This window comes from Telopea speciosissima, chromosome 5 (assembly GCF_018873765.1).
Source record: "Telopea speciosissima isolate NSW1024214 ecotype Mountain lineage chromosome 5, Tspe_v1, whole genome shotgun sequence".
Classification (NCBI taxonomy): Eukaryota; Viridiplantae; Streptophyta; class Magnoliopsida; order Proteales; family Proteaceae; genus Telopea; species Telopea speciosissima.
Genome location: NC_057920.1, coordinates 17872991 through 17889846, shown reverse-complemented (window position 1 = coordinate 17889846; position 16856 = coordinate 17872991).

Here is a 16856-nt window from a genome sequence, read left to right as displayed (position 1 = left end):
TCTACTATCCCAAGTAACCGAGGAAAAAAAAAGAGGTTTTTTTAGAGGGGAACTGCCGAGGAAGACGAAGGATGAAGGAGAGTCACTCTTTTGTCTAGTTTTGTAAAACTAAACTTGTTTTTGTCTATTTTTGTTAACTCAAACATAGGATGGATAGTTTTGTAAATGAAAATCCAAAAGTACCTAATCATGTAATTTTCCCTCTATTTTTTTGGTAGAAAAAATCTCATCCATTTTGATGCTTTGAGTACGCTTTCATTGAGTTCGGTTCCTCTACACGTATCAACAGGTGAACATTTTAATTTTGTTTTCATAAAAACCACTCCTCCCCTTGTAAATGGCAAAAATAGGATAGGTGGTTGGCTCTCACATGTACGTTAACCTATTGGTACTTGCAAATGATCCATTATCGTTTTCATTCATCGCGTGCTAGTGCAGGAACCACGTGATCAGGTATCTCTTGCCTATTTCCGTCACGATCCATATTCCAGGGGAAAAAATGGGGTAAAAATTGTGCACAACATCAGCTCAAAAATGAAATTGCAAACTCCATATATTATTGTTGTTCATGTGAGGGGGTGATACTAGGGGTGTCAATTGGTCTGATTCATTAATGATTCTGGTCCTTAAGGGTCAGGACCAGAATCGGACTAATAAACCAATCGGTTTCAAATCTGAGATCTAAGAGCATTAACTAATGAGTGGGTCGGTTTTAGTTACTAAACGGTTTCAAGCAATCCAAAGTAATTAAAAAAAAAAAATTCCTTACACATGTTACATATATTCAATAATATTATAATAAGACACTAATTTCAATCACATGACATATGCAATCCACTATCCTTTTTATTTTTCCTCAAATCATGAAACTAGTCTATATTACTTCTTGTTTTGTATTCAATTTTTTTATTTTTTGGTAAATTATTTTGTATTCAATTAATAAGTTGAAACTGAACACTACCAACTTCATAAGTTAGAATTATTTTGAAGTATGTTCGATCTTAAGTTAGCATTCCCAAATGGACCTTTAAATTAATAACCAAATCTTTGGTAAAATAATATATGGAGTCAAAATTGAAAAAAAAAAAAAAAAAAAAAAAAGGTTTTTTTCATATACCACCGCTGAGGTTTGTCTTAATTATGAAAATATCTCTCAGTTTTGGAAAATCTGCGTGCCCCCCCCCCCCCCGAGATTCTTTACGGTAACACATAACCTCATTCCGATTAGACTAACAACATTAATTAAAAAGCATGAGATGAACTACCAAAAATGTCCTTTTAAGAAAGAAAAAAAAAAAAAAAAAAAAAAAACTGCAACTCATCTTCCCCAAAATCTGACAATCCAGTTGAAAAAATACCCCAAAATCTGACGAACCCTCCAAGTCTTCAACCGAGATAGGGGTTGCAATTCAATTCAACAGTGGCTTCGTGCGGTTGCTAAGATGAAAGCTTTACGTCCCAATCACATTGAATGAATGCTCTTTATACAATTAACATTATAACAATCGTAAGGTACAAAACCCTAAATCTCAAATCCATGGATTATTCTATTGACTACAGGGCTGGAGCACAGGGAAGATCCAATAGATGAACGTCTTCGTGTACCCTAAATCTCAAATTCATTGATTATTCTATTGGCTACAGGGATGGAGCACAGGGAACATCCAACAGATGAATGTCTTAGCGTTTAGCTCTGTCGTGCAAAACCTTCGAACCATATAAAACCCTATTATATCTATATTTTGAGCTCTTCTTCTCTGTTGACGGAGCTGTGGTGGAATTTCGGAAAAAAGGATCAACTTAAAGATGGAGGAATCTTGGCGCTTCAGATCTATGCTGGGTAACATCTGCCCTACCTGTTCTATTTCTCATACCTTTTTGCTCTTCTCAACATCCCCGCCTTACAATCTACCTTACGACTCTTTATTCCGCAGTACTGAAAAGAGCTCTTCCTTCATTTCACATCAACAAGAAAAGAAAAGGTAGAATCTATTGTTTGTGGAATTTTTATGATATGCAGTTCCTTGACCGGTGCGTTCCTTAGTGCTTCTCACAAGGAATAATCTACCGGATCCACCCGAGCAGAGTGTTCGGTCAAGTGCCTTGGGTGGGTCCTACCCCGCTCTTGTGAGAGGAACTAGGGAACCGCACCAGCCAGGGAACGTAGACGATAACGATTCGAATGTGAACCTAGTTTGATCATGTCTTTAAGATACAATTTAAGAATGATTTGTGCCTATTATAAAGACGGAAGCTACATGCTATTTGTGAATTTGGACATTGTATATGCTTGGAATCATGAATTTGTACAATATATTTGTGTGGAATCATGAATTCTATATATGTTATTTGTTGGAAACATGAATTAGTACATGGTATTCGAATCTGTATATTGCATTTGTTTTAATTAACAGGTTCGAGTCTAGAAACAACCTCTCTTTGCGAAAGCAGGGATAAGGCTAAGTACATTATGATTGTCCCCAGATCCCATAGTGACGAGAGCCTCGTGCAAAAGCAGGGGTAGCGTTCTCTTTTCCATTTTTGAGGGTAGAGCTTGGTGCAACGGTTAGGTTTCTTCATTGTAACCAAGTGGTCACGGGTCCAAGTCATTGGAAACAGCCTCTCTGGGAAGTAGGGGTAAGGTTGCGTACATTATGATCCTCCCCAGACCTTGCAATGGCGGCCTCGTGCGTTGGGTATGCCTTATATGTTTATCCGGACCTCAATTGATTTACCATTGAGGGTATATTGGACCATCTGACCGACACTGGATACATGTGGACTCTAGACCATATAGTTAGCAAAAACGGGAACGACAAAAAAATGGAGTCTTACGGTATGGGTTTTAAACGGTAAAAAATTACAAACGGACGGTCAAATAAAATGGTCAAAAAAAAAAAGAACGGTAAAAATCGGAAAATAGACGGTACGGGTTTTAAACGTTTATATTTTAAAAAAACGGAACAAAAAAAAAAGGCACTATTCTCATATAAATTGAGGATTTTTTATTCGAAATACATGCTTTTATTTTCGGTGTCCGTGCATTGACATTGAGTTGAAGGTGATATCATGAAAAATATAGCCCTTTGAGTTATCTTTACGTCGGTGAAAGAATCAGGCCGATTAGAGTTCGGGAGAGAGCTATGGTTAGTTAACTCTAAGGTCTTAAAAAATACCAAAAAAACGAGAATGTGTTTTAAACGTGTTTAAAACGGGAATGCTTGCCATTTGCCATTTTTTACCGTATGTTTAAAAAACATAAAACAAAACGTGTTTAAAACAGTAAAAAACGAGAATGTGTTTAAACTGCCTAAACGGAGTTTTAAACGTGTTTTTGCTAACAGTGCTCTGGTCCTTTGCTAGTTTGCCAGTTTGCGAGTTGAGGGTATATTTGGACTTCATCTGATGATCTGAGTCATCGGAGAGGGTATATTTGGACCTGAGTTGATTTATCAATTGAAGTATATGTAGACTCATCTGTCCACTAGTCGGTTACATCTAGACCTCAGCTGATTTATCGGTTGAGGATATTTTGGACCTTTGGCCAAGTGTCATATAGACCCAATCTAAGACGTCAATAAGGGTATATTTGGAGCCATCTTACCGGCAGTGGGACACGTCTTGACCTCAGTATATTAAGGGAGGTTTTTTTGATAAAAAGTATATTAAGGGAGTTACTTGAACAAAAGGGTATATTAAAATACCAAGGGAGAATGAGAGGTAGAACTTTACTTTTCTAGGGAACAAAAAATAAGTTCAAAATATTTTGAACTTATTTTTTGTTATAAAAAATTAAAATAAAAGTTCAAAATAAGATACTTTGAGTAAATACCAGGTTTGCACAAAAAAAAGAAGTAAATATGTATATATAAGGGTGATTTTGTGATTGTAATTCCCCCCCCCCCCTCTCCCTGCCCCTCCCCCTCCCTAATCTTTTTAATCCGTCGGACAAGTGGGTTTTTTCTTTATTCAAAATAAAAAATAAAAAAAAAGAAAAAAGAATTTTGTCCGGGACTATGGCCTACATCAGCACTTCCATGAGTTTCTCTCTCCTCCCCATATGAAAAGACACTTCTACCCCTTTGTTTTGAGGAGGAGAGAGATAAACACATGGGAGTGTTGGCGTTGGCTATACTCCAGGATAGAAAATTGCTTCTCACAAAAAAGACAAGTGGTTTTTTTTTTCATTATTTAAAAAAAAAACAGTTGAAGAGCTAAGAGGAGAGAGTGAAGGATATTGATAGCAACTTGGTAAGATAATGTGGGGAAAAAAATTTGTTGATGCCTACATAGCAGGAATGTTCCTGCTACCCTGCTGGCAGCCAAGGAAATGGAATAATTCACTTCCCCTTTGGGTTCATAAATAACCTCTTAGGTTTTACTTTCTTTCCAAATCATCCTTTTAGATCCCATTTCCTTGGCTGCCAGTAGGGTAACAGGAGCATTCCTGCTATGCAGGTAGCAGCAAAGTTTCGTTAGATAATGTGCGTTTAAAGGTGTTTGAGGTTTGACTAGTATTTAGTGTCCACAATACATCTAGAGCCTCGTCTTCATGAGATTTAAGCAGGGTTTTAAAAAATGAAATTGTGACGGTCATTGGTCATTTTGATTCGATTTGGATCGAAATCAGTTCGAATTGATGCTCAAGAACCTTAGAATCGACCTTTACATTCAAAAATAGGAAATTTCTAGGGGTTTTGGGTATGAATTGATCATGTTGAATCGGTGGAAAATGAGATCAGCCGGCTGATTCACTGATACGATACCCGATTCTTAAAACCCTGGATTAAGGTGCACAACCAAGAATCCTTGCAATAGCCAAGCCAGTCCAATTCCTCACCTATAATTTTTTTGGTAAAACAAAACATTATATATAAAGAAAAGATTGGTTCACAGCCCTTGTACAGATTGATGTTTTCTAAAGGAATTAAGGGACACTTGTAGGGATGATGTGTGAACAGGTCCAAGCATGGGTGGGTCATAGCCATCTGGTTTAAGAGATCAGCCACTGGAGCTAGCCTCAGAGCTCTGATTGGACCGGGGCTGCTCTCAAAACCATTTAAGTCAATGTTATTCTTCTTAAACTTGTGGGTCCTGGGGAGATAAGGTATTCAGATTCGGGATAGGGTCGGGATAGATCTGAACCCTCCATGGGGTAGGATCCATGCCCCAGGGAGAGGTCAGATCTGTCCCCACCCATCCCTATGTGGGTAGCTGATCCGGATTCCGAGAGAGGACATGCTTAACTTGATTGTGGTGTTGTAACTTAAATGTTCTACCAAAAAAAAAAGGTGTTGTAACTTAAATGTGTGGTAAAGAATTTTTGTAATTTTTGTATAAAGAAGGCAATGCAGATATTTCTATTTTTTACTAGTTATTTTATGGGTAATTTACACATACCACCCCTGAGGTTTGACGAAAGGATGATTTTATCCTCCAGTTTTGGAAATTCTGTGTACCCCCTGAGGTTTGTAAATGGTAACAAATAAGCCCATTCCGTCAATTCATGACTAACTACGTTAAAATTTAGATTTGAATTGACGAAATTGTCCTTGTAAAAAAAAAAGAAAAAACCTGCAACTCATCTTTCCCGAATCGATTGGAGAAGATGGGTTTCAGTCTGATCCCAAGAGCCTTGACCACTGCCTCAAACCCATTGAGCATAACGTTATCTTCATCACTGGTCTGCTCTTGTAAAGCATATAAGCTTCCATCCATAAGTTTCTCTTCCAAATCATTAATATCAGAAGCACCCAAGTTCGTAAGGACTTTCCCAATTGTCTCCATCACCATTCGCCTATATGGTTCACTCTCATCTTTAAGATCCTCAAACAATCTTCCTATTATATCAGCAGCACCAACTTTGTTTGCAATCTCCATAGTTGTATCTACCAATTGCATAATTTTCTGGGATCCAGTGCCATCCATCTAACCCAGAAATTAGGAAAGAAGTCAGGCAAAATCATAATACGAATGTAATCATCGTCTAGTTATGTGTTCATACACTGCTTCGTGAGGGACACGAGGTGTTGCTCTATCTTCTCTCTCTCTTCCTTGTCTATTGATGCCATGTTTCCTTCTCAGAATCGTTCTCACAAAAAAACACAGGTTACAAAACCCTAGGTTAAGGATTTCAAATCGTCAAAAAACCCTAAATCTTCACTTGCTCCCACAGGAACTGCGGATTCAATGGAAGAGTCAGAAAACAGATTAGGATATCAATTACCGAATGATAATGAAGAAATAACAGATTAGGATATCAATTTTTTCCATTTCCATGAGATGTCGGTGATTCCTTCCCTAGAAATACTTATATGTTTAGATTAATTAATAAGGAGTGGATTATACACACATTTTTCATGGATTATTAGGTTGCGTGACTTACTGCACAGTCATTGGAAGAAATAGATTACAAATGGAGAAGAAAGGAAGTAAACCCTAAAAGAGAAAAAACGATTGTATTGCAGAGAGACAGAGAAAAAGAGTTGGGGAAGATGAGTTGCAGGTTTTGTAGGGAATGCTGGAATTCTTTTTTAGGCTGGCCTCTTCTTCTCTTCAATCTCCTGCGGGAAGGTCTTCAGATCTGCATCAAGGATCATGATCAATTGCTACACTAAAACAGCTTAATGACAATGGCGATCCTTGATTTGAGATCTGCTGCTTGCTATCTCACCTTCGCACTCTTGGTAAGGGAACGAAAGTGTAGTGTATTGAGAATCCATCACGCTTTGGGGGATGGAATTTCGTAGATGTCTCTGTTTATTGCTTGTTGTCGGAAAGCCGATCAGCTTGATCAGATGGCTACAATCCCTAATAATCCATCTTCTTCTTCTGCAAATTCGATTTCAAGGAGAAGTGAAGATATTGGAATTGGTTTCTGCATAAAATCAGCAACTCATCTTCCCCTTGCAGGTTTTTTTTTTTTTTTTTTACAAGGGCAATTTCGTCAATTCAAATCTATCGTTTGCAAACCTTAAGAGGTATGCAGAATTTTTCAAAACTGGGGAGGGGGTAAAATCATCCTTTTATCAAACCTCAGGGACAGTATGTGTAAATTATCCTTATTTTATTTTCTTTCATAAAAAAAAAACTTTATATATATCACAACGCATTTGATTGGAATCTTATAATTATATTAATGCCAAGTACAACGTACATGTCACTACGAGATTTATTTCAAAGAAAATGTCAAAGCTTCACCAGAGTCTTCTAATTCTCACTGGATGATCATGTAACCCCAAGAAAAAACCCAACTACTCAATATGGTGTCAATCAATCGGCTCAGGTTCAAGTTGAGTCAATTTCAGTGTGGGAATGGTAAATCCAAAACCAAATTAATAAGGAAAGTTTGGTTTCGATTCGATTTGGTTTTCAAGTTGTATCGATTTGTTGTCAAGATTGGCTTCGGTTTTGGCCATACATATTTATAAAAAACTATGGAAAAATCTGATTTTTTTATGGGTTTCTAACATCATGTGGTACATTTTTGGTATGCTTTCCACACCATGACAGACTCTTTTACCATTAACAAAAAGTAAGGTAAAAGGTCTCATACATCATACATGGTTGTGTGTAAACATGATAGATACTTTATAGCTATTGGATAAGAATACTTAATTCTTATATGCCTATCCAATGAATAAAATGTTGATCATATTTCTATTGGATATAGTGTATCCATCTAATCGAATTTAGTAATTATCTATAATTAATTACATGACATGATTAGACGTATGATAAAAATCCTCTTCAATTCTTTAATCTGGCAATTCCCAGCAATGCCACCTTCCCTGTGTGACACGTGACATAAAGAGATCCTGTGGTGGAGATTAGTGTGCATCATTTCATGTACCACAACCCGTTTTAGGTACCGGGTCCTCTCTATCCGAGTAGAAGGAAAAACAAAATCAGAGAAAAAGAAATTTGCAAGAGGCTTTCTTCCCTCTATCTTAGTTCAACTACTTCTCTCCTTCCTGCAAAACCAATCTTGCAGTACCTGGTAGGTAAATTATACCCTGTTGTACCATTCCTCTTATCAGAACCCATCGTTGATTCATCTTCACTAGAAGAACAATCCATCAACCTTGTCTTGATTCAGGAGTTGACTTTGACGCCCCGGCATTTTTTGAAAAATCTCTCTTAGAACAAAATAGGTAAAAAAGGGTATGACAATAAAGAATTGCAGAGATGAAGATTTGTTGTTTTCTTTATTTAGAATTTGGTGGAATTTAATTGTTTGGCTTGGGCGTTCTCCGATTTGGGACTTTGGATTGTGTTTTGTTGGATTTTCAGAGAATAAGCAAGGATTTTGGATAAGGGATCAAGATCCAGTGGTGATTCTTCTTCCATGGCGTCTCCTATACGCTTCAGGATATCAAGGCCCAACAATGCTCCTCCTCCGCTGCCTAGTTACAACCCTAATGTCCAGAGAGCTCCTGCTGATTCTATAGCTGATGGCATGCAGAACTTGCAAATCAATCGACCCCCTTTTTTGAAAAATCTCTCTTAGAACAAACTAGGTAAAAAAAGGTATGAAAATAAAGAATTGCAAAAAAAGAAAATATTCTCAGAACACGAATGTCAAGTCAGAGCCCCTCTGAAGAACAAGAAGATGTATAAAAAACGCTTTATATGAAAACCCCCAAAGCATTTGATTCCAAAACCAATCTTACAGTACCTGGTAGCACTCTTCAAGATCACTGATGAAGACCTTTTGGCTGTGGAGAATCCCCGTACTTGTGCTTGATATTTCAAATTTTCATATCCCTCTTGTATGGTTTAACATATGATTATCATTTTCCTGGATTTCGTTTGGAGATTTTTCACTTTGTGTAAAATATTTCTCCTCCTATCCCTCGTCGTTTGGTGTTGAAAGAGCGGTTTCTGTGTCAATCGGTTATTTTTCATGAACCCTAGTAATTTTTTACTGGATATCATCCATGTATCAATCTACCCAGCGTTAGGGATGAATAATTTCAGATATGCAAGATGGAGATTTACATGGGTGATTGATGAATAATGTAGTTTCTGATTCATTTAGACTTTCAGTTTTCGTGATGACTTTGATCTTCGGTTTCCTGCTGTGTATATTTAGACAAAGCTTCAGCACTTCAACAATGGCCATAGCTATGTTTAATCCACCTTGAAACCACAACACCCACTATGCCACCAGCCACCACCACAGAAGAATGCAGGTCTAAATCTCCAAACCCTCGGGGGTTTTCCCTTCTAGCAGATCACAGGTCTAGTTTCAGACCTCTGAAGATAGATAATGGTGGTAAAGAGATGAACCGCGAGAGAGGGCAAGTCGGGTTAGGATGTATCCGGTAAGTAAAATGGGTTGTGGTTCATGAAATGGTGCAAACTAATCTCCACCACAGGATCTCTTTACACCATGTGTCGCGCAGGGAAGGTGGCATTGCCGGGAATTACCAGATTAAAGAATTGGAAGGGATTTTTATCCTATGGTTGTCCGAAGGATTATACCTTAAAATGTTTGCAACTAAGGACAGAGGTGGGCACTTTGGTCATGCAATTGTGACATATATAATGTATATTACTATAGGGAGAAAGTTCTCTATCCGGGAGTATGGCCTACACCAGTACTCCCATGAATCTATCTCTCTCCTCCCCATATGAAAACACACATCTGCCCCCTTGTTTTGAGGAGGAGAGAGATAGACACATGGGAGTGCTGGCGTAGGCCACACTCCCAGACAGAGAACTACTTCCCATTACTATATATCAAAGCCCACTTAACATAGCCCCAACCCACTTTTTGATGTATTATATAATAGAAATAATATATTCATGTATTATATAATATATATATATATATATTATAATACATTAATACAGGGATGGGCTGCCCCTGCCAGTGTCGAGGCCTCAATCAAGGCCCGGCCCAACCCTATCTAGGCTCAGGGTGGGTTAGGGATGGGTCGAGATGGCCGAGTTTTTTTGATACCCCTACCCCTATCAACAACGGAGGGGTACGTAAAGAAATGAGAGAGTGGGGCTACCAAATCCTACAGGGCTTAAACTTGAAAGCTCCTAAAGCTAAAAATTGTGCTAAACGATTACAAGTTCACGGAATATGAACAAAAATAACACTACACAAAGATGATGAAATGGAAAGAATGTCATCCACCAAAGAACCAGTAGCCCAATCCAGAGAGTAGACCGATCGTCGAAGGCTAGAAATAATGAGAAAGTAGTCAAAGAATACCAGCAAGTGCGAGATATGGAGCTCAAGAGCTATAATAATCTTGTCTCGAATAGATTCAGCTTCCATAGTTGATGCCGAAAAACTAGAGCCAGACATAGCCAGGGCAATGATGACATTCCCTAAGCCAGACGATAAAATAACACCAAAAAGGGCGCATCCAGTGCACGAGGCTCCCGCTACTGTGGAGTCTGGGGAGGGTCATCATGTACGCAGCCGCCTTACCCCTACTTTCGCAGAGAGGTTGTTTTCAGAGACGATAAAATAACACCGTTAACACCAAAATGAGAAGAAGAGACCGAGTTTCATCCCTAAACATCATAGCATGTAAAACAAGCAGGCTGCGAAGTTATCCATAAGGAATACACGAGGGGGCAATTGCAATAGTCTATGTCAAAACACCCAAGCGGTTATCCTCAATAGAGGCTTGGAAAACAAACATCATGCCTATGAGGCTAAGGGATCATGGCTGAAGACAACATGATTACGGGTCTTCGAAACTTGCTAGGCCAATGCAACCCATTGGATATTGAAGTTGGTGATATATGAAACACCTAAAAACCTAACGATAGAAAGGAAAACCAGTCTTTGAAGTTAGATCCTTGGAACTCAGAAGTATTGATGTGAATACTCATCCAAAAACATACATGTTAAAACATGTAATAAGAGGAATATAATACTTATTTGAACCGTAGACAAACCGAGGTTGATGATGACAAATTTAAACAACAAATATAGCATCACAAACCTAAAATTACATGGAGAAACTTCAGGAATTGGTGAGGTTGAATGATGCCATTGCTCACTCTCTTTAAAAAGACTGTAGATGGGGTATGGCACAAACTGGATTCTTGCGAATCAGCCTCCAAGATAAAACAGCCTAGTAAGCTCCTCTAGTAGTAATTGCACTCTCTTGCTGGACCATGTTGGGACACTTCGAAGTTGTGCTCAAATGGACATAAATGAATAGAGAAAGCCACAAGAAACAAAATGGAATTACTTTTTAATTGTTAGAAAAATGGACCAAACCCCCTCCATATATATGTGAGAGTAAAAGACACCACCAAGGTTTGTCTCTAAAAGACATCAAAAACCATTTCTTTACCCACAAAACAAATTTGTTGACTATTCAACCAAGTTGTTCAATAGTCACACCCATTGTCCATTTGGGGTCTCTATCACAATGTTAAAAAAAAAATAGGGGCGTTGTTTTGTGCCGCAGTGCAGGCTGTGCCCAGGCACATGGGGGTGGGGGCAATGACCACCCTGCTCCCTTGAGTGGCAGGCTCATGTGCCTGGGCGCAGCCTGTGCCACGGCATAGAGAACATTCTCCCAACAAAATATATACTTTTGGTGTTTTTTGTGCTTTTGTGGAACACATTTGGAACAGAACATGTTATGTGACATTCGATCTGTTTTGTGTTTTTTTTTATTTTCCTAGAATGAACTAGATAAAAAACCAACACATTGGAATAGTTTTGAAAAACAATTAAAAGAAGATCTAGAAACACAGAAACACAAACTTAAAGCAAAACTGTGCACGATGATGGACTCGATATTCACGAATAACCACCATAGTGCCGCCACTGCCACCACCACTACTGCCACCAACACCACCACCGCCACCTCCACCTCCACCGCCACTGCCACTACCACAGAACAAAAGATATATTATTGTTAATATGCAATTCATACTGTGTTTCTGTTCTTTTGTACTGACAAAAAAAAAAATTTCTGATTTTACCATACAACATTTGTTGGTACAGGAGTACTTCAAAATAACAGAAATTCCAAACAGGACACAAAGGTGAATCTGAAAGGTGGCGAGAAAAGAGTAACGAATTAACTGCTAGAGCACATGAGCAGCATCGTCATATGGTGATTCTGATGAGCCCATCAAATTGCCATCATTAGGCCTCCATGATAAAGGGCAATTTAATTCATGGTCTCACCAAGTTGGCAAACTCACTCAATGTGGAAATGATCGAACGAGTTGAAGCCCATTTTAAGCAGGAGTGACAATCAGGGAAAAAAAAAATCTGGGCTTCGGGTGTATGGGCCGTGTAGCAAAATTGAACCGAGGATACAGGACTTCAAGTCAGTTCTCAGCCCTACATTGGGCCTGGGCCTTTCTTACAAATTTAATAGAGATGACCAACAAGCATAAGATAGACAAAAGAAATGTGTTTAAACTATGAGAGATGTATCCATGCAAAAATGTTCATTCACCAAAATGACCTCTTTCAATTGACCCCATTTTTTTAAAGGGGAAATGAACAGTACCTGGTTGCGTGGCCGAGTAGTTACTACATATAGACATAGAAGCGCATGAAAGTACCGTGCTACCCCCCATGGAACTATGGAAATCCCGCCCAAGAAGATGCTTTCCCACGCTCCCATTGGCCAGCACGTGTGGAGACTCTAGAGGCCCAGCAGTAATCTCTTTCCCTTTTTTAAATTATCATTGGCATGTTCATCACTTTCATTGTCTATATATATAGGAAAATGTTCTGGGGTTTTGGGGGGGGTGGGGGGTAGGTGATGCTCAAACACAGTGGGGGACAAAATGACCGCCCCGGGCCCCATGATGCCAGCGCACACTCTCATTAGCTGCCACACGCACATGGCCCTGCCCTCCCTAACAGAGAACGGTCTCTCATAAATATTCAAACTGACCAACAAGACACAAATCACATGATCAATCAGACCCTTTTCTCTCGGACTGAGATGAGAATTTATAATTCCTGTCCTAGAATGAGTGAATGAGAAACAGAACTCATGCCAAACACTTTTGTCTAATCTACCAAGCATTTCTATTTGTCATCTTCGGAGGACAAAATTGGAGGATTCTCAGCTAGGCTTCCTTAACAAAATCTCCATAAATGTTACTCAGGGCTTGTGAGCATGTTCCGTTTGGTTCTTTATAATTACAATAGGTTTCATTCTCCAGAGGAGGAAACATTTCTTGGGTCCACAATTCACATCAGGTGATGAGTCTTGTGATTTTGCACCAACACAACACACAAAGGGTTGCACCATGCTAAGATATATCTCCAATAATCCAAAGAATACCAAATCCCTTGATAAATAAGAAGAAACCATGATTTTTAATTCCCTTTCCACCAACCTTCTCTGGTTGGTGTGTGGAGATTCAGAAATAAACTCTGTGAAACCAGGAGTGGTGATTTGAAGAGAAGAGATTTGGTTCTGTCCCTTCAATCAGGCTTCAATATTGTATAGCGGAAGGTATTGACGACGTGGAGGCAGAATCAGATTGTAAAGCTCTGATTCCCTGGCTCGAAAGGCCTTGTCTTGTGCATGCGAGACTATTTGGTCACACTCCACTCCTTCCCAGATCTTTATCCCCTACAATTCCTCTCATAGGGGGAAAAAATGATCACCCCACCTCTTTACCCTACCACACTGCCTGGATGGAATCCACCACCGCTATTAAAGGGCCTTGGGAAATGAACCGAGCTGAGAATTGCAAGAGATAATTTTCCTTCTCGCATCATTTGTTTTGTTTCATGCATAGTTTAATTCGCAAAAACCAAAAAAAAAAAAAAAAAACAAACACCATCTCTTTACTGATTCCTAGAGTATCTGTTCAGAATTCAGATACACTCATCTACCCTGACAGCTCAACTTTTGTTTTCCATTCTTCTTCCTTTTCCTTTTCCTGCTTTTTTTCTTCACCCTTTTTTTAATATCTCCCGGCTTGAAAACTAGATCAGTAGAGAGGATACTGGGTTACATTCACTTCAATAGATAATTTTTTTCTTTACTCTGTTCATCTTAATAATTGAGCAATTATATTATAAGGGCTTAAATCAGGTTAAGAATTTAATTAATTCTTAATCATAAAAAGTTACTAGGGTTTCTTGGATTTCATTCCCTCCATCTCGAGCAATGCATGAAACGTTTCTTCACGGCTTATTGTGGGGGTGTCAAAGGATTGGTTTTGATCTGGTAATTGTAGGTTTTTTGGTTTTTATGAGTTTTGACATAACAGTGGATAAAGAGGGGTGGGCCTTGGAGCAACGGTAAAAATTTGTTCCATTGTGACTAAGTGGTCACAGGTTCAAGTCTGGAAACAGTCTCTTTGCAAAAACAAGGGTAAGGCTGCATACATTATGATCCTTCCTAGATCCCGCAATGGCGAGAGCCTCGTGCATTGGGTATAACTTTAATATTGTTGTGGATAAAAAGTAGTCCCAAGAGCAACTAATATAGTCGCATAAAAAGAGAAGATAGTCTCACCATGATCACTAACCAAATATATATTTTGTAATCCACGACTCGAGCAATAGGCCAACTTGTAGAGAAGGATAGTGGGGGAGGAGTGTCTCGAACACAAGACATGCCAAACAGTTTCTGTAGGACCAAGTACGTCAACTAGGGGTGTAAGTTTATTACCTGCTAACGTTAATTTCCAATTCTCTGGTTTACTGATCTCAGGAATTTTTGAATCCGCACTTAATCTAGCTCAGTGGGCTTTTTACATTTTGTTAGATGACCACCATATGCTAACAGATGCAGGTAGATTACAAACTAGTAATAGCACTGAAGCTGATCTGGTTGGACTCTTTCATGGATGGCAAACAGCAAGACAGGAAAACATTAAGCTGCGGAACCTATGGACCACAAACAAGAAAATATATGACTTGCTTAATTATCCTTTCTCACTCCCCATCCCCTGGACTTCAATCGGTATCTACTGTGAACTCTTAGATCAATTTCAGAACTCTGCTAGCATAGGATTTAATCTATTTACTACTAACTCCCCAAACAATGGTTAATAAGGGTTGTAGACTTTTTCGCTTTAATATATATATATGTGTGTGTTTCTTATCAAAAAAAATAAAAAATCTAGGGGTGTAAGTTTGGCCCTGTCGGCCTAAACCCGGTTTGAGCCTGAACAAGGCCTGGGTTGGATTTTTCAACCCTAATGGTTGGTTAGGGTTGAAATTTTCAGGCTCGGGGCCAGGGTCAAGGCGTCCAGTTGAGCCCGGCTCTGTGTTAGTTTTTTTTTTTTTTTGTTTGGTGCAAGCTATGTGTTAGGTTATGCTTTACAATTTAGTGTTTACATTCTACAATTTTTAGATTGGACTAAATTTATTTACCCAAAGAAAAGTTTAACAGTCAATTGAATATGAAACAAACCAATATCCTAGGAGGACGCAAATGGCAAAAAAACAGGGTTAATCATGGCCCTGGAAAAATCAAGGCCAGTCATGGCCAACCCGACCCTTAGCAAAAATCAGGTCAATCAAAGTTTCAAGGCCAACCTAGCCCAATCAAGGTCGGGTTGGGCTAAGCTGAGCCCGAAAAGATTGGGCTTAGGCTGAGCTAAGGGGACATAGGATTGGGCTAGGGTTTTAAAAAACCCGATCTTGTTTCACCCCTAGCGCTAGCAATGGTTGGCCACTAACCACATGAAAGCATTCAAAAAAAAAAAAAATCTTAAAGATACCGACGGATAGGGATGTAAACGAATCGAATTCAGCTCGGATACTGATCGGATGTGATCGGATCCGGATATTCCCTGGCCGAATACAGATACCTCTAAATGGATTCGGATGCGGGTTGAATTCGGATTTTCGACCATTCGTTTACATCTCTACCCTGTGTAGTACAGGCCTTCCTCCTCCTAGGGGATACAATTCACTCTCAATCCATACCTCTTAAATCATGATTCTCTTTTACTCATATTCTAGAACATGTTGAATCTTAAAAAACCCTCAAGATCAATATTTACCTAATTTTGTATTATTAAGTATTCGGATTTTTTTCCGAACGGATTTTTATCAGAGTATTCAGATTTTTTTCCCTAATATCTCTAAACGAATATGAATCTCCCTAAACGAATACAGATGCGGATCGAATTCGAATTTTCGATTATCCATTTAGGGGTGTTATATTATATAACCTTATAATTAATGAGGCAGAAACAGTACTCTTGAGTCTTGACTCTCCATCATTTATTTACAAACAAATACAGAAGGGATATCAACATCAGTGGGTTAGTGGTCCAATATAACCGTGCCTTGAACCAAAAAGGAAAAGGAAAAAAACAAAAAAAGTATTGGCCATCCTAGAGGGATAATAATATCAGCTCTGGAATCTTGTTTTGTCTTCAGTACGTACTTCAATGATATTAAGTTTTCCTTCCAAGATATCTCCTTCTTCTCATTGATGTATAAGTCCTATAGGAAACTTGCAAGGGATAATAAGGGTCTCAAATCATTATGATTGATCAAATCAGAAAAAGGATAACACTAATAGTAAGTCCATTCTATTCTTTTATTGATACCATGAATGAAAAAAAGTTGAGTTGCAATAGTACCATGCATGGGCCCCTGTTTTAACTTTTAAGACAACCATACTCAATTCTAAATTAAGGGAGAAACAATGCAACTTGGTAGCACAGCACACATCGTTCGTGCGCCCTGATATGGGGGTATGCAAAATGACTATTGTACTCTCCTGAACCCCAAAAATGATCAGGAGTGTGGCGTTCATTTCGAGCATCCCTGTGTCAGAGTGCAGGGTACGATATGGTGGCATTCTCTTTCCCCTAAATTAATTAACAATTTAATTAGTAGTTCTAATTTGGTGAGTCCTTTCTTC